Consider the following 26,218-nt stretch of genomic DNA (forward strand, 5'->3'; position numbering starts at 1 on the left):
ACAATGCGAGCTCTTAAACAGGACTGTAACAGAGGGCACAAACCCATCCTGGAAACAAGAAGGAAGGGGTTAATGGCCTACCTGGGAGACCTGAAGCCTGAGACCAAACTTGTTCCACAACAACTGACAATATGATGCCAAGAGGACAGAGTCTTCAACTGGAGGGATTAAAAGTGAAGAAGCAGGCTTCAGAGCGCTGTTGCCCTGATGGCAAAACTTCAGTGAGAGACTGACTGATCATCTGACAGTGTGTGGCCTAGCCATCCTTAGGCAGGAACCCTAGGAGCAGTCAAACCTGGGGAAAAAACTTCAGCTGGCTAAGTTGTGTTATTTTATTCCTTATGTCATAGGGCTGATTACACCCCATCACCCTTTGGGATGGGGGAAAGGTGCGTTCCAGCCCACAGTTGAGTCTGTAGAGCTGCCCCCGGTCTCAGGGCTGTGTAGCCCAGTGGCCTTAGTCAGTAGCCCGGCCCTTGGTATCAGGGCAGTGCAGCCCAGCAGTCAGTCAGCAATACAGCCCTTGCTATCAGGGCAGTGCTGCCTAGTGGCCAGAGTCAATAGTGCTGGTGAACTGGGCCACCACCCTAGGGTGGGCAGTAGCCCAGTAGGGGGACCCAGGCCCCCCTCTCCACTGGGTCCCAACCCAGGTGCCTTTTGGTGGCCTTGTTGGATATCCTGGGAGGTGGGCAGGGATCCACCAAAACACACTGAGCCTGTCTCCGGTTCCACAATCACTTCCCCGCAAAATTTCCCCAGGTCATTTTCTACCCAGTTCTCTGCAGTTTGCCATCTCCGGGTCTCCATGGTCTCTCGCCTCTCTGCAACATCCCAAGCCTGTGTGGCGGGGTCCATCTCTGACTGGTTGGCCTCTGCATCCTGGAGTGCAGGCGGTCCTCCCCCAGGAGCCAGCAGAGCACCTTCTTCCTCTCCAGCAGTCAGCCCAGACTGAGCTGCTCTGCTGCCTTTTGTACCATGTCTCCAGCTGGAGCATGCCCAGCAGAGCTGAGGGGGCATGGCCTCTCAGCCCAGAGAGAAGGATTAACCCCTGCTGCACCAGTGTGGGGCTGTTACACCCCATCACAGCTTATAAAGCCAAACTCCAGGAAAAGAGTGTGTTTTGACTGCATCAGGAGTGGACTAGATTAGAACAGGTTGGGAAAGGCTCCTGTTTATATAGGTACCCTGAGGATGCATGCGTTTGGGGGGAATTATGCACTCTTTATACCAGAGAGAGAAAGAAGGAAAACTTTTGCATAAACTTTGGGGATTTTGATAAATAATACTTATGAGAATTGAACACACAAATTTTCAGATTTTTTTAAATAAAACTTTCTCCTTGCCTTATCTATTTTTCAGGACAATTGATAGTTGTATCCATGCTCCAATATAGTAAACTCAGCTTTCTTCTAACATATTCTCTAAACTTTAGTCTCTTATTCATCCAGTCAGATTCTACACTGGGACATCGGGCTAGCCTCCTGACTAATTTATCTTTAGTAGGAACACTAATTGTAACTGGTCTCTGAGGAATCTGGTAAACTGTGAAGAAAGTAAATCTCAAAACACACACCACCAATTAACAAGCAATCAAGGTATTGGGCAGATGTTTTCTAGTGAGGGATTTCATTTGCTTTTTTTTTTTTTTTTTTTTAAGAATCACAGTGAGACTTTTTTCCTTTTATCTCTTCTGCTTGCTGGAATGATCAAATCTGAAATTTGTGAAGATTATAGACCCTTTGTGAAGACATTATACTTCAAATTTTAAAGCATTGATGGGTGGCAGGATTTGATGTAATGTTCCAGTCCCCTTTTACAATGAAAAATCTTGACAAACTTCGTTCCTTTTTTCTCCCTCTTCCATTTCACAATTTACCTTTTATAGCTTGTGACCATGAAAAATTCATGGGGATGGTGGAGGTAGAGTTCTTTCATTTCATCTTACCATCTCTGTCCTCTCCTGAGGCTCTTGCTCTCTGAACAGCTTATTACTGAATGGTGGTGTTGTGACAGCAAAGATGAGTTACCTCTTTCCATCTCCTTCTTTTGTTGTCCTTGGTGCCTTTGGATACTGTAGTCCTGTGACTGTCTATAACCCTATGTTCACCTCTTCTTACAGACTATAATAAATTTTGTACAAAGTATGCCTTGTGAGGTATCATTTGAAAACTCATAATGTGCTGGTCATTATTGTCCTGGCAACATATATGTGGCAACATTGTATGTAAAGTTATAAGATTCTAGGGATGTTACTAAGGCATATTACAAATCTGGGGAAGCAGCCACAAACCATGGGCAGTGCAAGATGTGCATTTCTGGCAGAAAGTCTGGGACTGGGAATTTGCTGGTGTTACTCTGCAGCGTAATTCAAGAGTGGGTGGCCATAGCACTCGTACAGTATAGCCGGGAGTGATTTACATGCTGGAAGCTGTGTGGGGGCAGAACAGGAGTGGTTGCTCTCACAACAGAGCAATGTAAAAGACCCGGCAGGCTGGAGAGCTGAGGGGACATAGCTGTTGAACAGTCCAGATTGTACCTTGGGGAATCTCACATATCCTATTGGCTGAAACTAAATGACTCAGCAAGTTGAAAAGCTACGGCTGTTATGTGACTATTGGCAAACGGCATGCGCTTACAGATGTCATCATAGGCTTTCTCTCCCATTGAGAAATTGGGCAAAGAATTCCCATTAGTAGTACCACCACTTTAGCTTCAGAAATGGATGCCTCAGTGTCAAAAAGGCTCCTGTGGTTTACCAGCATTTTTACCCCATGTCCATTAAAACTCTGCATCTATGTGTACGCCGAGGCTCCCATTAGTGCTGCCACCAGTGACATCAGTGGCACTGCAACATTCCCTAGTGTCCTTAGATCCTGGAACAAGCTTATTATGCTGCTTCCATCAATCTCTAATTCATACATGACTATCGTATCTTTACATGGTATCTTTCATCCAGAGGCATTCCAAGCTGGCTTCCATGTTACATGTCATATCTATCTGCCACTAAAATGCAGCCACTCTGAGGGTGAAATGCAGTGGCCACAAGGAGTTGTTTTAAAGTGGAAAAGTATTCAGTGCAGAGTCCTTTTGCCAGCATTGATCTTTACCTGATACCTAGAGGAAAATGAAACTATAATACAGCTGTTGAACTGTGTGATGCTATATTTGGAGGGGAAAATACCTTCCAAAATGATCTGATCCAAAGTACCTTGAAGTCAAGGGACAAGACTTCCATTGACTGTGAATTTTAGACAAGGGCCATAATCAGCATATGCCATGAAGCATGATATTTGCTTTTCTTTAGTTTGCATTGCTGCTGATGTTATTAATGGGCACACAAATACAGAGCCCTTCAAAAAAAAGTCACAATATTTGACTTGATGACATCTTGCATCTGTCAGTTTTGTCCTTTGTTCCTACCTATTCCTATGCTATTCTTATCTTGATAAGACACCAGACAGTTATCTTCTGAGGCTTAATTTTTCTGTGGAAGGAACTTCACATATAATGTTGTATGCTTGTAAAACAGTCCATCAGACCAAAATGGGCTCTTCATGACATCCAATTCTGAAAAGGTCTTCAGCATGTGAATGGAAGATCTTACTGAAAAGTGCCAGGATCAGACCTGAAGTTTGAAAATACATATGAATGTTTTACTCTTATCCCGATTTAATTGGCAACAAATGACCATTGATAAGATACCATTTTAGCAGAAAGCTTGAAAGGTGTCTCCTAGATCTCCCTAGCTGCCCACATTGCTCCTAGAGATACTAGGAATTGTGCTCCACCTGTCCAAACTTCATCAGCGTTTAGGCCCCAATTCAGCAAAGCATTTAAGCAGATGCCTAAGTCCCATGGAAGTCGGTGCTGAAGCAAAGCACTTAAGCATTTGCTCAATGGGGTAAACTTGAGCATATGCTTAAAATATCTTGCTGTGTTGGGGCCTCAAATAAGTTCTCAAGAAAAAGAAATTGATACTCTGCATTTATGATCTTTCTTGTATCCAAGCCTGAGACCTTTATCTCTGTAGTAATAAAATCTTAACGACTTTAAGAACATTTTATTTTTCAAATTAGTATAATTAGTCAGAGGCAGTGAATCGCTGGCCTTTCACTCTGAAACATATGAAGTTCAGTTTTGTCTTTAAATTTATTCTGGAAGAGGATTAATATATTTTTGGCTGAGAATTTCATCTTCCTTAGAAGCTGTATATAAACAAAATGTCATCCTTTTAATTAGGGAATTGAAAAACAAGATGTAATAGAGTCAATCTGGTTAAAATGGCTTCATCCTCTTTATGATGCAAATACTTCTTTTATCTTTATAAAAGAGAGGGTTAAATTTAAATAAAGTGGTACATAAAACTAGAAAATGCTTAGATTAAATATAATGAAATGGTGTATGTCAGAGAAATAAAGGTAGGTTTAAAGACAAAAAAAGGAAAATGCAAAAGCAACACATCTTTAAAATGCAAGAGTCAAAAATTATTCTAATAAACACACCAGAAAAGAAATAGGGGTAAAATTTTCAAAAATGCTGGTCACATTTTCATAGAATATCAGGGTTGGAAGGGACCTCAGGAGGTCATCTAGTCCAACCCCCTGCCCAGAGCAGGACCAATCCCAACTGAATCATCCCAGCCAGGGCTTTGTGAAGCCTGATCTTAAAAACTTCAAAGGAAGGAGATTCCACCACCTCCCTAGGTTAACACATTACAGTGCTTCATGACCCTCCTAGTGAAAAAGTTTTTCCGAATTTCCAACCTAAACCTACCCCACTGCAACTTGAGACCATTACTCCTCGTTCTGTCATCTGCTACCACTGAGAACAGTTGAGATTCATCCTCTTTGGAACCCCCTTTCAGGTAGTTGAAAGCAGCAATCAAATCCTGCCTCACTTGACTCTTCCACAGACTAAACAATCCCAGTTCACTCAGCCTCTCCTCATAAGCCATGTGTTCCAGTCCCCTAATAATTTTTGTTGCCCTCCGCTGGACGCTTTCCAATTATTTCACATCCTTCTTGTAGTGTGGGGCCCAAAACTGGACACAGTACTCCAGATGAGGCCTCACCAATGTTGAATAGAAGGGAACAATCACGTCCCTCAATATGCTGGCAATGCCCCTATTTATACAGCCCAAGATGCCATTGGCCTTCTTGGCAACAAGGGGACACTGTTGACTTATATCCAGCTTCTCGTCCACTGTAACCCCTAGGTCCTTTTCTGCAGAACTGCTGCCGAGCCATTCGGTCCCGAGCCTGTAGCAGTGCATGGGATTCTTCCGTCCTAAGTGCAGGACTCTGCACTTGTCCTTGTTGAACCTCATCAGATTTCTTTTGGCCCAATCCTCTAATTTGTCTAGGTCCCTCTGTATCCTATCCCTACCCTCCAGCGTATCTACCTCTCCTCCCATTTTAGTGTCATTGAAAACTTGCTGAGGGTACAATCCACGCCATCCTCCAGATCATTAATGAAGATATTGAACAAAACCGGCCCCAGGACCGACCCTTGGGCCACTCCACTTGATGCTGGCTGACAACTAGACATGGAGCCATTGATCACTACCTGTTGAGCCCAACAATCTAGCCAGCTTTCTGTCCACCTTATCGTCCATTCATCCAATCTGTACTTCTTTAACTTGCTGGCAAGAATACTGTGGGAGACCATGTCAAAAGCTTTGCTAAAGTTTTCAGATGTGATTAAGGAGCTATGGACCTTAGAACAAGACTAGGGTTAAAACCAAATGCCTAGAAAAAAGACAATGGTCACTTTCACATAATATAATGGTAAATATTATGTAGATGTTATCACCACTTTACGTCTATATTTTATCCCTTTTTCCATTTCCCTTCATATGCTCTTTGCTTTTTAGGGTAGTGACTGTCTCTTCCAATGTGTGTGTTTTTACTATGAGACCTTGAACCTGATTAGGCGCTCCCATAATATAAATAAGCATTAATGGTTTAAAAGTTTGTAAATTACTTCATGCATTGTATTTGTAAAGGGAGGCCACCAGAAACAAAAGTGAAGTGTCCTTCATCTGTGCAGATAAGTAAAGAGAGAAAGAAGCAAAGGTTTCTTTGGGATTGAATGGTTCCTGCTTCCGCATGTGGTTATGTGTGGAGGGAACAAAATCTTTCCTTCTCTATAATAATCTTCTCTCTTCTGCCTAGCAGTAAATTTTATCTCGGCATGGAAGGAGGCCTATAAAATTCTATCCATGTTGATGCCTTTGTATCGATAATCCATTTTCAGTTGTGTGGGGTTTTTTAAGGTGCTCTTAAAATATGGTCACAGCTGGTGTCTGAGGCAGGCTTTTAAATCTTACTTGTATTTCCCCTCTTGGCCAACACAAAGACTCTATTTGTCCAATAATCATTTTATACATAACTCTGCAAAAGACATTATGATGTTTTTCTGTTTCATTCACAAATTCAGCTTTGGTTGAGCTAGACTTTGTTACCTAAACACATCTCCACAGGGTCTGTATTTAATCTGTACACAGTTTGCAGCCTCTAATGGCTCCCTTATGAAAAACTTGTGCCAAAGATTGGGCAGAGTCATGGATTATTCTTTATATCTGGAAAGATCAGAACGAACCTATTTTAGAATACCACCTTCCCCAGCCCAGTAATGAATTAATTTGTTCAGAAGCTAGGTAAACTCAATTTAAAATTATACACAGGGTTTCTTTTGTGTCTCTTCAGTGTGCTATGACATTAAGTTTCTTGTCACTTTTATGTGAAACCTACATAAATGTAAATACTCCCCTGGCGTCCTTTGACACTATTCTTTGAGTTTGTCCTTACACCAAACACTTCTGGACCCCAATTGTTTTGATTCTGGACCCCATCTTACATTCCTCTAGAAATTTTGAAGGTGTGAGGAATATACAAATTAGGCCAGTTTGCACACTTTGTCTGTAAATATACTGGCATATATGTTGGTCAGTTTCCTGAGTTCTGCCTTCTAAGAGACATCTCAAGGATTGGTTTCAGAGTAACAGCCGTGTTAGTCTGTATTCGCAAAAAGAAAAGGAGGACTTGTGGCACCTTAGAGACTAACCAATTTATTTGAGCATAAGCTTTCGTGAGCTACAGCTCACTTCATCGGATGCATACTGTGGAAAATACAGAAGATGTTCTTATACATACAAACCATGAAAAAATGGGTGTTTACCACTACAAAAGGTTTTTTGGGGGGGAGAGAACCTTTTGTAGTGGGGGGAGAGAAAACCTTTTGTAGTGGTAAACACCCATTTTTTCATGGTTTGTATGTATAAGAACATCTTCTGTATTTTCCACAGTATGCATCCGATGAAGTGAGCTTATGCTCAAATAAATTGGTTAGTCTCTAAGGTGCCACAAGTCCTCCTTTTCTTTTTATCTCAAGGATTGAAAATGAAGGCCCTTATTCAGCAGTGGATGAATGATGAAGGCAAGTGGACTTTGGCACGTGCTTAATTTCGAGTCTGAAACTTTAGTTGGATGAAAATATATCATCTTGGTTTGGTCCTTTGTACTGAAACGCAATCCATCCTTACACAGACTAAGGGAGCAGCATCAATAAATGGATTAGAAATGACCACTCTACTATGAATTCTTTTATTTGAGCTGCCAGCTGCAAATGATACGTTACCAGCTTTTTTTAAAATGTGAGGCCAAATCATTAGAATCAGAGCAGAACAAAGGTCTCTGGTCATGGACAGAGATCCAAAAATAGCTTGCACACCATAATATATGCGAGAATTGGAGACATGTATATACTTTGTTTTGTCTCCGTTGAACGGTTCGCCTCTCAGACGACAGTGTGTGTACTTTATATGCTTCCCATAAAGACCATGACTTTTTACTGTGGTGACTGGTTTGTGCTCCATAAGGAGTTCTTCGGGATGCATTAAGGGCCATATTAGTTAGGACGTCTGATTTAAGAATCAAAAATCTTGGGCCATCCCTTCAGCTGGTGCCTGTCAGTGTAGCAGTGTTGACTTCAGTGGAGCTGTACTGACTTCCACCAGGTGAGGAAATGGCCCAAGATTTTTCATCACACACATTAGAATGTGTCCAAGCTAACAATGATCCCCAACACAAAAGTATCTGGCCACTTTTTTTCTTTTTGTAAAACAATGTGCTTTAAGATAGACACTATGTGCTGAAGAGTTCAGATAGGCACAACAGGAAATAAATTTCGAGAACCACTATTCTGCGTTATTTACATTATAGATAGTAGATTGTCAAATGGAAGTCAACTAATACAATCACCCTAAAGGAATACTGAGAAATCCTACTGTCCTGTTGGTTACCTCATTGTAACTGTTCAGAAAAGACCTGGACTATACACAAAACAACTGGCAATTCAACTTTTAATTTTTCAACATCAAGATCCCAATTCAGGAAAGCTCTTTATTTCAATGGGACTTAAGCATTGCTTAAAGTTAAGCACATGCGTATATGCTTTTCTGAATTGGGAGAATAGAACTGTAATTGTTTTTATTATTTCTTAGAATTTGTATATTCTCTGTTTTTAGAATAGCAAAAGGTGATTTGCCAGGTTAAGTACCCTTGGTTCCTCCTCCTTTATTACCTCTAGCTATTCATTGTCTAACAAAATTCAAAAACCCTTTGTTCTCCCCAGATTTTTTTCCGTTTAGGGAAGCCACTTTTCAGAAATTCCTCCCCCCCCTCCGGAACTAGTACTGTAAATGGTCTACATCCTAGTGTAGACTAGACAAGCTGAGTTTATTACTGTTTCAGAAGGCATGCCTGAGACATGTTTCCCTGGAGCGATCAGCCTGGTGGAATGGAGGCTCAGCAAAGAATACACAATTGAAAGGGTTGGTTCTTTGCTTCAGCATGGTTTTAGGTGGGAAGGGGAGCGTACAGTATGGCTCCTGGTGGGAAACATAGCAGTGGCCAAAGGGTAAATAGTTACTTTCCATTCAAATCTATTGCAAAGTCTACAGAGAAATGGTAGTGGAAAAGTACACTAAAAATTTGGTAACCAGAGCACGTCTGTGAGATGGGGTGTACCAGACCTTTGTGGCCCCCAGGTGGAGGCTGTGCTGCACCTCACCCAAGGAAACTTATCTGTAGGCACGGAAAAGGGCAGCCATTTTGAAAACCAGTGAAATCTAGGGGCCAACAACAGCCAATCAAGCCCCGACGCTGGAATAAAAAGCTGCAAGCTGTCAGTAAGTCAGTTCCTAGCTGGAGCCAGAGGAATGAGTAGGAATAATCCCTAGGCTGCAGACAGAGGAACCAGGCCAGGCCCAGCCCTATTACTAGCTCCAGTCAGTGGCGGGGGCTAAGAAGGAACATTGCTGATTCAATCCCAGAGAGGGAATTTAACCCAGAAAGAGGAAGAAGCTGTTTTTGTTTATAACTGGCCCTGAGGGGCCAGGAACTGTTTCTACCTCTTGAGTCTGTTACACCCTGAAAGGGGTTTTGGACTGTGTGACCTGGCTGGAGGGCTGAGTCACAGAGGCAGGCAGAGAGCCTGCAGGGAGTGCTGGTAGCCAAAGAGAATGGCTGCACCATGACCGGATGATGAGGGAGTGCTCGAGAGATGAGTGCAACCCTTAGGGTGATATAGGAAACTAAAGCATTTTAAGATCTGTCACTTTGGACCTGAAAGTGTTACAGTACTGCATATATTACCCAAACAAACTAATCCTTGGGTCTAAGACATTTAAAATAAAGAATAAACTTCAAAAATATATTGACAAACAGGCATTCACTCCCACATGGCAAATCAATGCATCACATACCCATACTTCTGAAATCAGAAGTTTAGTTAAGGAAAGCAGTAAAACCACAAGCCACTGGGAAATAGATCAGTTGGAATGTTACTGTTTTGTCAATTCAATTGAAGTAGTGAATTTCAGTCAAGATTTTCCTTTTTCTACTATGTCCTGGATAGCTACTTAGTAGATATGTGCAGCTGAGTGTATCTGGCTAATGTGAACTTCCCATATTAATTTAATGGGGCTGTAATTATACAAGCATGTGTGGTAAAATACAAAGTCTCAGGGAACCTATTATGGCAGTTGCATTTGATTACTATACCAATGGCTTTTGCATTGTTACGTATACCTTTTGTGTTGCTCCTTTGAAAGTGCACAATACATAATATCAAGCAAAAATCTTCATGAAAATAGATGTATTATTGTAAATAACTGTCCAATATTTGAGAATATTTATTGGATTGCTGTCATTAACGTTTTAAAAGAGCTTGATCATGAAGGAATAGGTAGATACAATTACACAAATAACTTTGCATGGAATTTAGTGTCTCTGGCATGCTACGAGAGAGAATGCTAGGGCACGCCGTCTGAGTTAAGTTAAGGTTGTTGCTTTCTCCAGGCAATAAGTGCTGTATGATTCTGCAAGATTTTCTTTTATAGTATTTCTATGGCTGATCCCATGAGCTATGTAATAGGGCATTGCATGAAGCAAAAAAGTGCCCAGCTCCATGGGGAATGGTCTTCACTGACTTGGAACATTGGTAATAAACAGTGAATTTGGAAATAAATATTTGCTGAAATGCTGTATAATCATGTGGGGATTTTTTGGAAACATAAGAATGGTCATACCGGATCAGACTAATGGTCTATTTAGCCCAGTATCCTATCTTCCGACAGTGGCCAGTGCCAGGTTCTTCAGAGGAAATGAACAAAACAGAGCAATTATCAAGTGATCTATCCCCTGTCATCCAGTTCCAACTTCTAGCAGTCAGATTTAGGGACACCCAGCGCACTGGGTTGCGTCCCTGGCCATGTTGGCTAGTAGCCATTGATGGACCTATCCTCCATGGACTGAATTAATTCTTTTTTTAACCCGGTTATATTTTTGGCCTTCACAACATCCCCTTGCAACGAGTTCCACCGGTTGATGCTACACATTGTGGGGGGAAAGTATTTCCTTACATTTGTTTTAAACCTGCTGCCTATTAACTTCAGTGGGGGACCCCTGGTTCTTGTGTCTTGTGAAGAGGTAAATAACACTTTCTCCACACCATTCATGATTTTAGACCTTTATCATATGCCCTTTAATTATCTCTTTTTTAAGCCAAATAGTCCCAGTCTTTTTAATCTGTCCTCATATGGAACCCCCTTCATACCTCTAATCACTTTTGTTGCTCTGCTCTGTACTTTTTCCAGGTTTTTTTTGTTTGAGATTGAGTACTATGTGCAGTTCTGGTTGCCCAATGTGTGGGCATACCATGGATTTATAAAGTGGAATGGTGATATTTTGTCTTATTAGCTATCCCTTTTTTTAATGGTTCCTAATTTTCTGTTAGCGCTTTGACTCCGGCTACACACTGAGTGGATGGTTTTCATCTCCGTAAGAGACGTATAGTTCATATCAAATACTAAAAATCAGCCATCAGAGATTATACCATTTACCATAACAAGAAAAGGAGTACTTGTGGCACCTTAGAGACTAACAAATTTAGTTTACCATGTTTGTTAGGAAAAGTACATTCTTACCCTTCACTTAATATTGTCCAGAAGTAGCTTCCAAATATCCTAGAGTCAATCCATTTACTTTAATTAAATGATTTTTACTTTAATTAAATGAATACATTGAACTATTGCAACACTTCTACCTTTGTAATTCCAAATATAATTTCTAATCAGAACTGCCAAATGTACAAATGTGGGATGTAGCCAATGCAAATTCTACAGCTGTATATTTAAAATACACACAATTGAAGTGCAAGAAACTTCCTCCTTAACTCTGTATCTTTGTCAATGAGGAGTATCCCAGGGCTTGCATCAGGAACTTGCTAAGGTGTTACATTTCCACTATTTACATAGGATGGATCTATCAGTCCAGGTGTAACTAAACTGAACCATGTGCTAGCTTGCTATAAAAACTGAAATCCAGTCCTCCGAAGAGTTATCCTCGTTTACAACTAAACAGCATGCTCTGTAAAGTAAATCATGCTCGTGTTACTGACAGAATTAATGATGACATTATTCTTGATTTCATGCTCTTTGTGATCAATATAACACTATCTCTAGTGAAATGGTAATGTTTCCATGTACAGATTTGCTAAATTGCCTAAACTATTTAACAATTTACAGCCCAGTTTTGCCATCCTTACTCTCACTGAGCAAGTAGCCCATCTGAACAGTAAAACTGGCCCCTGTACCCTTTCCTTACCCACCACAAAATTCCCCAAACAGTCAATTTATTGAAAGATATTACTGAATTTTAGTGTACCAATATTACTAATAAAGGCTGTTTGCATCACTGACAAGAACCGTGTGTTGCTGTAATGCCACCACCTTGCCTTATGCAAAGGCTTTCCTCCCTGTCTGTTGGTTTCAGCATGGCCAGGTGGCAGGTGACTGGTAGACACCATGTGTGTCAGCCACTGACATTAGCTAAAGCTAGCTATGGAGGGAGGGGAGGATAAATGTGTATTGACTGAGTGTTTGGAACATTTTAGTTTCATCATGCTGATGAAGAGCTCTTTATAGATGGCAGGGTCTTCAGCATGCCAGGAGAAGCAGGTCTCAATGCAGGTGAGATCATGGACATGGCTGGAGCCACAAACTACAGCCAGAGGAACACTTCCTCCTCTACTTTCAGACCAAAAAGGCCTTTCTGGATGCTCCCTGACCCATCTAGGTGAGGCTGGATGTGCCGGCCTTTGGGAAATGGCTGGAACTCCCTTAGGCAAGGGCAATAAACCTAGCCAAGGGACCAGAAACAGGTGCAGTGGGGACAGCTGGAGCTGAGTGGAAGGCTCAGATGGAACAAGAACAGCAGCAAACAAGCACAACAAACCTCAGATCAGTGCTCCAAAATTCTGTAATTATGCTTTTAACCATGTGCAAGAAACATTCCAGATCTGAAAACAGAATACTGGCAGCACAAAAATGGTATAACTCACTTTACTTGTCCAATGGCGGACTGTGTGTGGCATCCTCCTCAAGGTGGTCTTCTGGCAGATAACAGCCTACTATTGCTACCAGCAACTCCGGATTATTCCTTTAGCTCAAGAGGTAGAGGTGTGCACTACAGTTGCTGAAAGTCTGGGGTTCAAACCCTCCTGAAGATTTATCCAGGGCAATAAAATATGAATGCTTGTTGCATAAGAGCTATTGCCTGTTCTCGTTACTAGGGGCCATATAAACAGAATAAATACAATGAAAAGTAAGGATTAGCAATGCTGTGTGGTGATATGGGTTGTCAAGAGGTGAGGGAGATCTAAGATGTGGTTTAAAACTTTAGCCGTGAGGCTTCATAGCCAATCAAACTGAGCTGAATTTAAACACAATTTAGTGAATTCAAACATCTTGGAAAACGTGGCCATTAGATTGAGTCAGATCCCATTCTGGCATCTGGTGTGTCAGCTTCTTCAGCATGGTATTCCTCATTTATAAAACATATGACCTGGAGGAGTCTTTGTAGATTATGGTGGGTGGATCTTGCTGACAGAAAGCTGCCATAGATTGATCTAGACTAGTTTTTCAATCACTGCCTTTAGGCATTCAGTCACAACATTCCGTGTTACTCATCTCACAAAGGCTTTGAGGAGCCTAAGAGCCTTGACTTGCTTGAACTGAACTATAAAGCGACAACAGGATAACCACGCAGCATTCCACTGACATCCCCTGAACCAGCCCAGCAGCTCTGTGAACTTTGCTTTTGCGGCTAGTTGTTTTTTCCCCTCTCATTCTCTTTTTGCTGTCTAAATTAGATTGGTTATCTAAAGGAGTTGTAGCTCAACATCTACCTAACATTATTGCTTCCTGTTTAAGTCCTAAAGTAACTTGAGTGAGGCAAGATTCACCTCATTAACAAAATTTATTATATAGTAAACTGACCCAGAAAGTGATTAGAGGTGCCCTAGTTTAGTCTGAGAATTTAGGAAAGACTCAATGGTTTTTTAACACTTTCCTTTTCAGATGCTTGTACCTAGAAGTGGTCTTTGGAAACCTAAAGTTTAAGTAAATTATTGTGCCTGCATAATAGTTCCTGAGGTATTTATAGGTTGGCTAGCCAAGTAGGAACCCAGAAACAAGAGAGGAGGGGGAAGTGTCAACAAGTTTTCTAAATAATGGGATTATGTAAAATGCTAGGACAACATCTAATGATGCTTTTTCTTTTTCAAAAGTTAAGTGACATTAGTTCTCCAGCCAAGATTGTCTCATCTATGCATTCAGATGGGTGCATTTAATCTCTGGGTTTCTTGATGTCCCCTCTTAGAACCATGAGGTTAGTGAGAAAAATACTGATATACAAGCATATTAATAGAGAAACAAAGTTTCTGCAGGGCTGCAGGAACTGATTGCAGGATTTTTGTGAGAACCCATATGCTATACAGCTAACTGTTACATCAAGGCTGAAACACTTTACCCAGCTACAGTTGGCCAGTTCTAAAACTGGAGCAAAACTTACCCTTACTGCGGAAGTTTATCAGCTCTTTGATTACCGCTCTGTGAATGCAGGGCAGCCATGCACTGAGCATCTCTAGCTCAAATTGGCAAGCATGCTTACCACCTGGGGCCAGCTTTGCTCAGTGGTTAAAGGCCCTGTTCTATATTACTCAGGGAGTGCATATGCTGCCTGGCTTAATCTCCCTCCTAGTGGATCTCCACCACCTCTCCCTCTGTATAGTGCTTAATCGCTTGCTTTTAGTGCAGATCATTAGTGCAACATCTTTCGTCTGAGGATCTAGAAGTGCTTATAGACATCAAAGTATTCCACCTGCTGGGTGGTAGATAAGAGTTACTGTATGCACTTTACTGATAGGGAAAACTACGCTACAGAGAGCTAAATCCAAGCCTGGGTATAAGGGAGAAGTGGTGAGTGGAGTTTCACCAAGGATGAATTTGGCCTAGAGAGGTTAAGTGATGTCTCCAAGGTTGTACAGTGAACCAGGGATAGAATTATTATTTTGTATTACAATAGCATCTAGCATTGGACTAGGCACTGTACAAATGCATTGTAAGACCGCCCCAGCTCCAAATTGCTTAGGGCCAAATGCACAGAGATTTTGGGTGCCTAAATCCCATAGTTAGCCACCACTGCAATACACCAAACCCCCACTTGGTTAGTACCTAACTCTGTAGGCACCTAAACTCACTCCCACCTACATTTTTCCTGTAGAAGTCCTCTAGGCATTTACATTTCTGCCTGTGGGCATGTATGCTGCTGGCTCAGGCAGGCGTCCGGATATGTATGTCAGGCCTCGGCCCTAGCACAATCCTCAGACCAAGGGAAGATCAGCATTATCGTGCTTGTGGGGGCCCAATCAGGTAGGTGTGCTTCACGCTTACCTCAGTGGTTAGGGTATTTTGTCCGGGGTGTAGGAGATGCTTGTTCAGTTCCTCCCTCTGCCTGATGAGGTGAGAGGAGATTGGAATGGAGGTTCCCCAACTCTCAGGTGAGCGCCTTACTGACACAGGATGAGAGGGAAAACAGAGGCGGAGAGAAGGGAAGTGACCTGCCCCAGGCCATGCAGCAGAACCAGGAGTAGGTCTGCTGAGTCGTGTTCGAGTGCACCATTCACTGTGCTGTGCTGCCATTCCTTTGCATTAGCCAGGTGTTCCCATTTCCTCACTCAGCAGTCAACACTTCCATTACTCAGGCAGCTTAAAATATCCATGTAACATTACAGAGAGGTTACTTGTAATGTTTACTGTGCTTGAATAGGACAACTGTCAACTCTCAAAATAATCAAAACTTAAAGTTAAAAGATATGGGTGGCAGGTAAGAACTACTTGTATTCACTAAAGCTTAATTCCAAACATCAAATTATTTAGATAACAAAAGGGGGTTTCATGCTTCTGAAGCAATAACTCTGTCCTGGACTAAGTCAACTTAGAGGCCAATAGCTGAGATGTTTACAAATCACCATCAAGCTATGCTAATATCCGATGGTTAAACATTTTGGGGGCAGTTAAAAATAAGAATTAAAGTGTGGGTTCCCCCCAGCATCTAGACAAAGGGAGAGTTTGACATTTGCAGCGTGTGTCCAGCAGGCAGTACCACGATGCAGATACAGTTACTGAAAACTGTCTGTGATAGGGTGGAGGGTTCACTTGCTCCTCATTGGTGAGCAAATGGTTAACATCAGTTCAGCTCCCCCCAGCTGTCAGAGAAAGGAGTATTGGCCTGCTTCATCCCTGTGCTGGTGCAGAGCTCAGGGCAGGCACTGACGGGAGGCAGCTTGTACATCCCCTATACAGGGGCTGCAGAGAATTGGTTTGGCCCCTACCATAGTCCATGGCAGCTCTGAGAACCATGGGCCTTGAGGGCACAGGGAGACACTGGCCATGTCTCTTCTCAGACTGTCCCAGATATGACCCAGGCATCAGGGGGCTCTCTATGGGATGGGGAAACAAAAAGCCTGCCTAATCCTTTACACCAGATGTTCCCCAGATGGGGGAGGCGATTTCAGTTGCTTTGCTGCCACTTTGCACTTGTGTCACTAACAAAGTATTCACATAACAAAAATGAATCAGGTCCTATAGATTAGATGGTTATGGAAAAGCCTTTGGGGTGGTCAGGCTCTATGCGCTGGAGTGTTGGGCTGGGTTCCTGTTACACTTTTTGCTGCTTTGTTTGCTGGTTATAGACATCCCTTTGAGCAGAAATCCTCACCGACTGTAGCCTGCACCTGTGCTCTGGTTCTGCTGAGTCACTCCACCAGTTTCACATTATCTCACAGATGAAAGGCAGTAATTAGACAACATTCCGGAGTCTAATTGTCTGAGTCCATTCATTTCAGGCTAATAAGAATTAATAATAACTCAGAAGCCCATGTTTTGATGGAGTTAGTTAATTAAGATATGGTTGTTACAGTTAAAAATTAGTCATTCATTAGATGTGAATCTTTTACTTAATCAGCAGAATATGGTTTTAATATATAAACTACGTTGTCTATGTATACTTAGCGAGATGTATACACGCGTATAACACAGTTCATACATCAGAACACAATGTTATACTGAGGAGTGAGCAGTGGAGTATGTGATGCACTGAGTTCTATTATGGAAGAATAAGTTCTCATGATGCTCTAAAAATAAGGATGCTGCTAAGTTTTATCCATGTCCTGTATCTCTGCCAAGGCTGGTTGTCAGACCTCACCTGTCCAGCTCACTCATGCTTGCAAGTCTGAATGAATCCATGAGACTTGTGATGAGAAGGGAACCTAAACTAAACTGCAACTAGTGAGGCTTGGTACTTTGGTTAAAATGGACAGTTTCCAGAAGCTGACATCTTAGAAGATGGGAAGACAGAGGGATGTGGCGTGACATTCCGTTATTAACTTTTATTTTCATGCTGAAACATATAAACCCCAAGAATCTGCCTAAGATACAGGGGCTAATACCAAATGCTTGGGAGGAGTGCTAGAGAAGAACACAAGAGATCAAGACCCTTGCTTTCTGTTTCATCAGGAGGTTTTTCTTCACCTGCACTTCTATTCCAGTATAAGTAGAGGCCATTTTCCATCCCTTCTGCCTATGACCTGGTCAGTTTATTGCCACATTAGCTTGTTTACAGTCTTGAATATGATCGCCACCTTGATGTTATTTAAATGTTTTTCTTCCGTTCGGAAATGTAGGATTTTTCGTTGTCCTACTTCTAGCAACTTCACGGGGAGAAAAGCATCCAGCAATCAGAAGCACTACAACGCTGCATTTCATAGAATCACAGAATCCTAGAATCTCAGGGTTGGAAGGGAGCTCAGGAGGTCATCTAGTCCAACCCCCTGCTCAAAGCAGGACCAATCCCCATTTATTAAGCAGTGGGCATGAGCACTAGTATAAGACAACATTGAAAATCAAAAGACCTTTCTTTGATTGTGTGCCACGAGATTACAAACATGGCTCTTATACTGGGAAGGATTTCTTGGCTGTGAATCAGAGAAGTTATAGTTTGAACAGTGGGAAGTCAGCAGCTAGTTTTTGGCTTAAGTAAAAAAAATCAAAAGTAACAACTCAGTAGAGCATAAGAAAAGCATGCTCGCTTTGTCATGAACAGGGTAACCGTAGGATAATCTACTGTAAATATTGAAGTGAGATGGGGAGAGGACGAGATGCTCATTTTAACCGTACAAGCTTTGTAATGCAGTAGAACTTTGACTTTTGAGAAACCATCTAGCCTTGTTGCTGACCAGAGGTGTGACTTTCACAAAAGGAAACTTTAGAATTAACTTTCTAATATGGTTATTATGGGAGAGGAAATGGCTTAAGTGGGGAGAAAGCTAGAAAAATACTGGAAATGTTAAAACAGTTAAATGGCATTGTGAACCCCACTGAGGGCAGAGAAATAAAAACACAAATGGAGTTAGATTAGGAATATGAAAAGGAAATAAGAAAATGACCATTAACCTGGACAAAGGCAAGCTTATGTGACTGGGGAAAATACACCAAAAATACAGATACTTAATAGGTGGAATACTTAATACTGAAAAGCAGGAATGCCAAAAAATGCACGTGCAATAATGGTCAGTAAATTAGATGCATTCCTCCAATGGCATATTGTGGCAAAAGTATAAATAACTTGCATTCATAAATAAGTTTTTATTTTATTTTATTTTAAGTCGGCTTCATATATATAAAATCTCAAGGAGCAGGAAGATCTATAAATAAACTGGAGGAATAGCAATTCAGGAAAAAGTACCCAAAATGCTCAAGGGACTGGAGAGATTGGTTTAGTAGGAAGGATTGAAAGAACTAAATGGGCCATATTCCTCCCTGATTCAACTCCATTGTGTACCGTTTGTTCAAACACATAAGGGGAGAACTTGGCTCAAGTTGGCAGTTAAGGAGAGGGAAGGTTTAGGCATATAAAGTATAACAAAGCAATGGATGAGATTAAGAATTAAAATTTTAGGACGAATGGGCCAAATTCCACACTCAGATAAATAAAGGCAATTCTCATTGACGTCAGTGAAAGTAGCTTGTACGTATTTGAGGGCAGAATGTGCCCCAAAATCAGGAAAAAACTTCCTAACCGTGACATCACTTTGCCAGTGTTAGTCTCCCAAGTGAGGCTGGTGAGCTCCTGTTGCTTCAGACATTAAAAACAAGACTTGATAAAGTGCAAGAAGATATAATGAAGGCAGCATTCCTACACTGACAGGAGGCTGAGACATGATTAGTGGGCCTAAAAGGCCTTTCCCATTAGATGTCACGTGGGTTGCCAGGACCAGGATCTGATAAAGTATGTCTTAATTTTTTCCCTTGTGAAAGACGCTGTGATGGGCTGGGCAGCCCACATAGGCCCAGAAAAGGTTAATGAGGACCTGAGAGGCCACTGATGTTATCTGGCTGCACCTGGAAGAGAGAGCCCAGGGAGACCGTTGGCCTTGGGCTCATCTCCTGAGCAAGGAAGTCTGTCACGACTCCAGGAAAGAGCCCAAGTAGCCACTGGGAGTGGAGCTGGTGGTGAGCCCTGATAAAAGGGCAGGATTTGGACCCACAGGAAGTAGGGTTGCCAACCCTCCCAGATTGGCTGGGAGCCTCCCGGAATTGATCTCCTGATGGCTACTGAAACTAATCTGGGAGATTTTAATGTGCCGCTAAAACTTCGGTCTGTGGGGCTAAGGCAGGCTCCCTACCTGCCCTGGCTCCACACGGCTCCGGAATCGACCAGCACAGCCCTCTGACTCCTAGGTGCAGGGGTGGCCAGGGGGTCTCTGTGCGTTGCCCCCACCCTGAGCACTGAATCAGCAGCCCCCGTTGGCCAGGAACCGTGGCCAGTGGCAGCTGCAGGAGCGGTGCCTGCAGGCAGGGGCAGCATGCAGAGCTGCCTGGCTGCCCCTGCGCCTAGGAACCAGACATGCCAGTAGCTTCCAGGAGCCATCCAAGGTAAGCGCCGCCCAGCCGAAGCCACGCCCCTCACCCACTCCTGCCCCCCAATCCCATGATCCAGGCTCAGCCCGGAGCCCCTTCCCACAGTCCAAACCCCTGGGCCCCAGCCCAGAGCCCACACCCCCTCCCGCACCCCAACCCCTTGCCTCAGCCAACTGAAAGTGAATGAGGGTGGGGGAGAGCGAGTGACGGAGGGAGGGGGGATGGAGAGAGTGCGGGTGGGGCCTCAGGGAGGAGCAGGGCAGGGGTGTGACCTCGGGGAAGGGGTGGGACAAGTGTGTTTGGGTTTGTGAGATTAGACAGCTGGCAACCCTAAGAGGGAGAGAGCCCTTGGAGATGCTCAGTGGAGGAACAGAGGCTAGAGCAGCAGAGAGGGATAAGCAGTAAAGCCCACAGAGGGCTGAAATTGTTTTGAGTTTGTATATTCTTAGTTTGGATTTTTGTCAGGTTATTCAAGGGAGAGCCCTGAGAGTCCTGGCCCCTGAGACAGGGATCAAGATAATAGAAGAAGGCCCTGAGAGAAGGTGTGTGAGGACCACAGGACCCAGAGGTGAGGCTGAGGACCCTTTTGTGAGGACACCAGACTGTTTTCTGCTGGACTTTCTGTTACCCCACAAGCTGGGGGACTAAAGTGTGACTCAGCCGGAGAGCTCCATCACTGGAAGAGACAGAACGCTGGATGACTACAGTAGACATCAGTAGGATCTGCCAGATGGGGAGAGAGCCGCTACCCAATACCCACCCAAGAGGAGGCGTTCCAGCAGGGAGCTGGACAGAGAGGACTTGCCGGCAGGTTAGGGCAGAAAGCATTGCTGGACTGTGTGCAGGTGTGGAAGAGCATCTCTGCACTGCAACTCTAGCTCAAGTGATAAACTGTTTATACTGGGGAATTGGCCCCATAAGGCCAGACTGGCCCCTTAAGGCAGGCTTGGAGACCTTGCAGGGAGGTTGTTGGTAGGAGATCCGTCCCACTCCACTGGGCTCCCACCCAGGGCGCTTTGTGGGCCATTAGTGATCTAACAGCCAGGGAATGCTTAAGGCTTCCCTCCGTGGGCCAATTCCTTTCCCGCCCCGCCACCAACAGTCCCAAAATCACTGTCTGGGTTAAGGCAGTGTGAAGGGTGTCCACTCACCATGAGGCACCTTCTGGTGGCTGTGCAAAGCACGTAGCATGGTAGCTCTCTTCCTCTCTTGGGCAGCAACTGCCTCCTCTGGCAGTTTCTCCAGGTTTCTGGGGAAGGCAAATGAAGGCCAAAGCAGATGCTGGGTGAGAGGAAGATGGTCCTGGGGAATTGTTAGTGCCTGGGAAAGGAAAGGAGTAGGAAAACCCAGGCCATTCCTCCTTAAGGAGCCATGTAGAGAGGGTGAGGCAAGCTTCCATCTCTCCCAGCTAGCCCAGATGAAGGGAGTGTAGGATGGCTCAAAAAGGAGGCTCCAAGCCAGGTCAAGGAAGAACTCAGCATCATACAGCTAGGGTGACTAGACAGCAAATGTGAAAAAGTGGGACAGGGGGTGGGGGGTAATAGGCGCCTATATAAGAAAAAGACCCAAAAATCGGGACTGTCCCTATAAAATTGGGACATCTGGTCACCCTACCTACAGCCCCCAGAGGGAGGGCTGTGGAAAAACCCTGAACTTAAAAGGAGAAGAGTCAACAGGCCAAGGAAGCCAGGACCTGAGAGACACAGTCCCTAAGAGGGTTGTGAAAAATCCCTGAATTTAAGGAGAGAGCTAAGCCAGGCAGGCCAGATTTGAACCCCACACACAGCCCTAAAAGGAGGACTGTGGAGTCCTGAACCTAAGTTCGGGGTGGGAGAAGGACTACAGGGTTTCTTTTTGGAGCCAAATGTATTTAACAAATGAGCCCCCAGGAGAGGGGGAATATTGTTTGTAAGATTCTGGGTGTGAGTGGATTATTTCTGGAACACTGAGGGAAACTGAGGGTGGAATGCCCTCAGGATCATCGCCCACCACGAAGGGGGGTGACGTGTAGACTGTGTCCTACTTATGCTGATGATTTGTTTTACCTTTTTTGTTTTTGATCCAAGGTGTTTTGCATTTATGCCCCACTAGGAACAGATTCCTCATGCTGGCACAACCCTGTTGTGGAGAGCAGGCTTTTGTTCCTGGAATAAGATGTCTTCAGAATCTACCCAGCAGTGGAACAGCGCTGTGTGACTCTGCCTGGGGCCGGCTGCTTTGTTCATGGTGTTGAATTATGTGATCTCAACCACAAGAGGCCGGGAAGTTCTGCTTCCAGTGACAGATAATCACTTCTCTTTTCCCCCCTAGAAGCCAGCTGAATGGCTTTGTTACAGGCCTCTTAGGAAGCGTTCTAGCTATTAAACAGGATCTATCTCTAGAAGCACAGAATGGCTCAGAGGACTGAGAATGCATTTAAATTCTAGGTCACCATTTCAGATTCAGCCTGATGGGATGTTGGATTTTACTGGGAGTAGCTGGCTGCTTGGTTGTCTACATGGAGTAGGGTTGATGGTCTGTCCATTTCCAAGTGGACAATCCCTGCACCACAACATCCATCACAACAATTAGTACCTACTGCCTGCCTTGTTGGCAGTCCCTTAGAGAGACCAGGAGATGGATATCCATGGACAATGAGCGGCTTGCTAATGCAGGGAGATAGTCTTTTCAGATCAGTGTTGCCCCTGCGCTGTGGATAAACTGGAGGCTTTCAGCATCGAAGACTGCTCAGCTCAGCACCTTTCACACGCCCTGAGTTAACACACAAACATGTAGTTCTAGCTGCATAAGGCCACCTTGCAGGAAGCAAACAAAGGGGCTCAGAAAAGTTTCCCGGAATAAAAGGCGGATCTTCTAGGCAAAGATAATACTGTGGGCATAACATTTTTCCTAGTGGGGATACTTTCCACAGTGATATAACTCGCTAACTGATTTTCTGCTCCCAAATAATTCAAATGTATTTGTGATGGGGTGGACTAGGCCCAGCGGGCACCTGCTGGAGGCCTCAGGGTCCTGCCACATTCGTCCCAGGTAAGGAGCAGTGGAGAGGTCCTCCAAGCTGGCGAGAGTGGCTATAGGGGAAGCAGCCAGTCAGGGCCCAGCACCAGGAGCTACAGCACCAGAGACAGCGTGGTTCCTTGCTAGAGCTGGAGGAGCGTGGACGGTGTGGCTGGCAAAGGGAACTACCGCCCAACGGACAGCCCAGTGCTAGTAGGGACCGGGGGAGCAAGGAAGAGCTCCTGGCTGGCTACTGGGCCTGAGCTTAGAAGAGCCCTGAGCTAAGGATATGGCACAGTGAAGGCTGGGGCCCAGAGTAGTGGGTGGGCCCGGGTCCCCTCCATAGGCCGTTGGGAAAGGACCTACAATTGGACATCAGTAAACACGCAGAAGGAAACTGAACTGTCAGGAGGCCCAGCAGAAGACTGGGGCCAAAACAGACAAAGAGGGCAAAACCATTGCCTCCAGAGAGGGAGCCATGGGGGTACGGCCTGAGTGGTTTAAAGACTGCAGACACACCCTCCCAGACGGGGCGCTCGCCAGAGGTGAGTGCCGACCCTGGTAGAGTATTGGTGCAACATTCTCAAATCCTTATTCAGGAAAAATATCTTTTGACCGTGATATCATGCATAACATATTACCAGTCCTGCAAAATCTATACGCTTGCTTCTTCCTCTTTGCCTTTATGCTACTGTGATGGGGTATGCAAACCCCCACCACTGGGCTACAAGGGATTAAGGAACTGGTATGGCCTCAGCTGGCTCTGCCCCACCGCACCTGTAGGAAATGCATTGACTGGAGGAGCAGTTAAAAGGTAGAGGAGCATCTCACTTGAGGGCAGACCAGAAAAGAGAGCAGACCTGCATCCTGCCACTCTAGTAGAGGCAAGGCAGAATCTCTCCCCACAACAACTGCCCAAAGGTCCCTCCCTGAGGGAAGGGAGGGCCTGCTACAGAGGCCGGCTGAGAGGGAAGCATTCCCCTCTCCCTTTCATATGGATTTTGGGTTTTGTTAACTTCCCTCTGTTTGGTTTGGACCACCTCAGCCAGGGAGAGCCCTGGGACTGATGTGGCCCAGGAGGATGCGCCATACTGCCGGAGGAGGCAGTTGCTGCCCGAGAGAGGAAGAGAGCTACCATGCTACGGGCTTCACACAGCCACCAGAAGGTGCCTCGTGGTGAGTGGACACCCTTCACACTGCCTTAACCCAGACAGCGATTTTGGGAATGTCGGTGGCGGGGCGGGAAAGGAAGTGGCCCACGGAGGGAAGCCTTAAGCATTCCCTGGCTGTTAGATCACTGATGGCCCTTAAAGCGCCCTGGGTGGGAGCCCAGTGGAGTGGGAGGGATCCCCTACCGACAACCCCCTTGCAAGTGCCAGGCTTAACCCCTGACCACTAGACGACGCTACCCTACCAACCAACCCCTGAATGAGAACTGTTACAGCTACTATCTTTTTATCTCATCCGCCTGACATTTTAAGATGTTTCCACTGATTGCTTTTTTCCTCTTTATGCACAAACCAAACACACATAATCAGTACCATGCACATCCGTCATGAAATATTGCCAGCATCCTAACATCAGGTGATTCAGTTTTTGAATTGGCCTAATCATAGGCCTAAGCCACAATATAAGCTTCATTGATCTAAGCACAGCAAGATCTCTATTCAATAAGATGTGTTTTAGGAAAGTTTTTTCCATTTGTAAAGACTTTCTGCAAATTAAGGCTCATCTATTGTGTGCTATAAACATGATGGGTCAAACCTTGTGGCAGCGTGCAATGCATCTTTATCCTTCTGAGGGAAGTAGTATAATAGGGTGAGTTGTGTAAGCAAAAATACAAGTCACAAGAGTCACAGATAAGGAGCAGTATCTGTATAAATCTGAGCCTGTAGATAGCTAATATATGTCGTTGCCCCTGAGCTCTGAGGATTGTTTCTGTTCAGAGGAAAAATTGATAATACAATCAGGTATTTCTCTGATGTCATCCTGTTTTATTTACAAAACATGCACAATGTCCCTGAACACAGCAGGAGACGGTTTCTTTGCTCACAGCTCCAAGCCTCTTTCTAGCCAGTACTTAGCCTAAAATTATCTTCATTGTTTCTTGCTGTTATTGCTTCTGTGGCTGTCTGGTGCTTCCTTGCTACTTTTCTCGCCTCTGGTCTTTCTGTGTCTCTTTCAAACACGCATTAATGTTCACAAAACAATATCCAGCAAAACCCTCACCTCACATGCCTTCCCTGTGCCTTTGTTCTGGGCAATGACATGTGCCCGTGCTTTGGGTGGAGGCTGCTATTGTTTCGGCTGTCTGGTTCCATAGAGGAGCTTAATGGTTTCTTACAACTACCTTAAATGAAAGGTGGTGGTTATGCCCAACTCATAACAATATAAAGAGCACTATCTACTGGTGTATAAGACTAGGGTATGTGGTTTTGTTCATTAATGTGTAGGTTCAATAAAGCTATTGTTACACTGCGAACGGCTTCCTTAACAGGATCTTCCTGAGCCAATCTTAACAACACACCCTGGGATGGATATAAGAGGAGCTTGGTGGCCTCTGGTGGAGGATGGGTTTAAGTCAGAAATGGGTGCATCCAATAGAAAAAAAGATGGTCTCTGTGCGACCAAAGAGGTAATCTGTCACTGTTTTAATTTAGGGTAGCCATCCATCCCATAATAAGATATATCACAGCCATCAGACAGACAATACAGAACACCCAGCCAACATGACAGGAAGAAAAACCCCAATGGGCCAGTGCACGTCCAGGCACCATCGCAGCTACTTTGTGGCCACTGGTGAAGGCACCACCCACCATAGGACATCCCAGGAGATTCCCAGGGACAGACCCCTAATGCATGGTATGACAGCTGGGGACTGGGGAGGAGGAGATAGGTGACTCCAACAAGGAAGAAGCTGAAGGCAGTGCACAGCACTGCACAATGACACTTTCACCTGTTGGGTACTGATTTTTGTGATGCTTGAACAACACAGCTTTCCTGTTAGAGGCAATCTCTGTCCTGAGGGCCGTAGCCAGTTCTCACTGCGCTCAGTGCATGAGCACCCCGGCGGAGAATCTGTCCCTTCATTGACATTAAAATCCTGGATCCACAGCATGTTGGTTATGGCATCAAAGAGGACTAACGTTCGGCAAATGCACATGACTTAATGTTACATGAGTTGTCTCCTTAACTTCAGTATGGCTACTAATGTGAGTAAAGCTAAATGTGAGTAAACGTGTGCAGGATCACATCCTACATTGGTACAAATACCTTATCATTTTTCAGATGAGTTGAGAATTACATGGAAAAAATGTACTTGAAAAGTGTGTTTTACGTTTGGGAACTAATAGCTGATGTGCATTTAATTCTGAGCTGTTGCAGGAATGAATCCTCCTT

Source organism: Natator depressus, chromosome 7, assembly GCF_965152275.1.
Source record: "Natator depressus isolate rNatDep1 chromosome 7, rNatDep2.hap1, whole genome shotgun sequence".
Classification (NCBI taxonomy): domain Eukaryota; kingdom Metazoa; phylum Chordata; order Testudines; family Cheloniidae; genus Natator; species Natator depressus.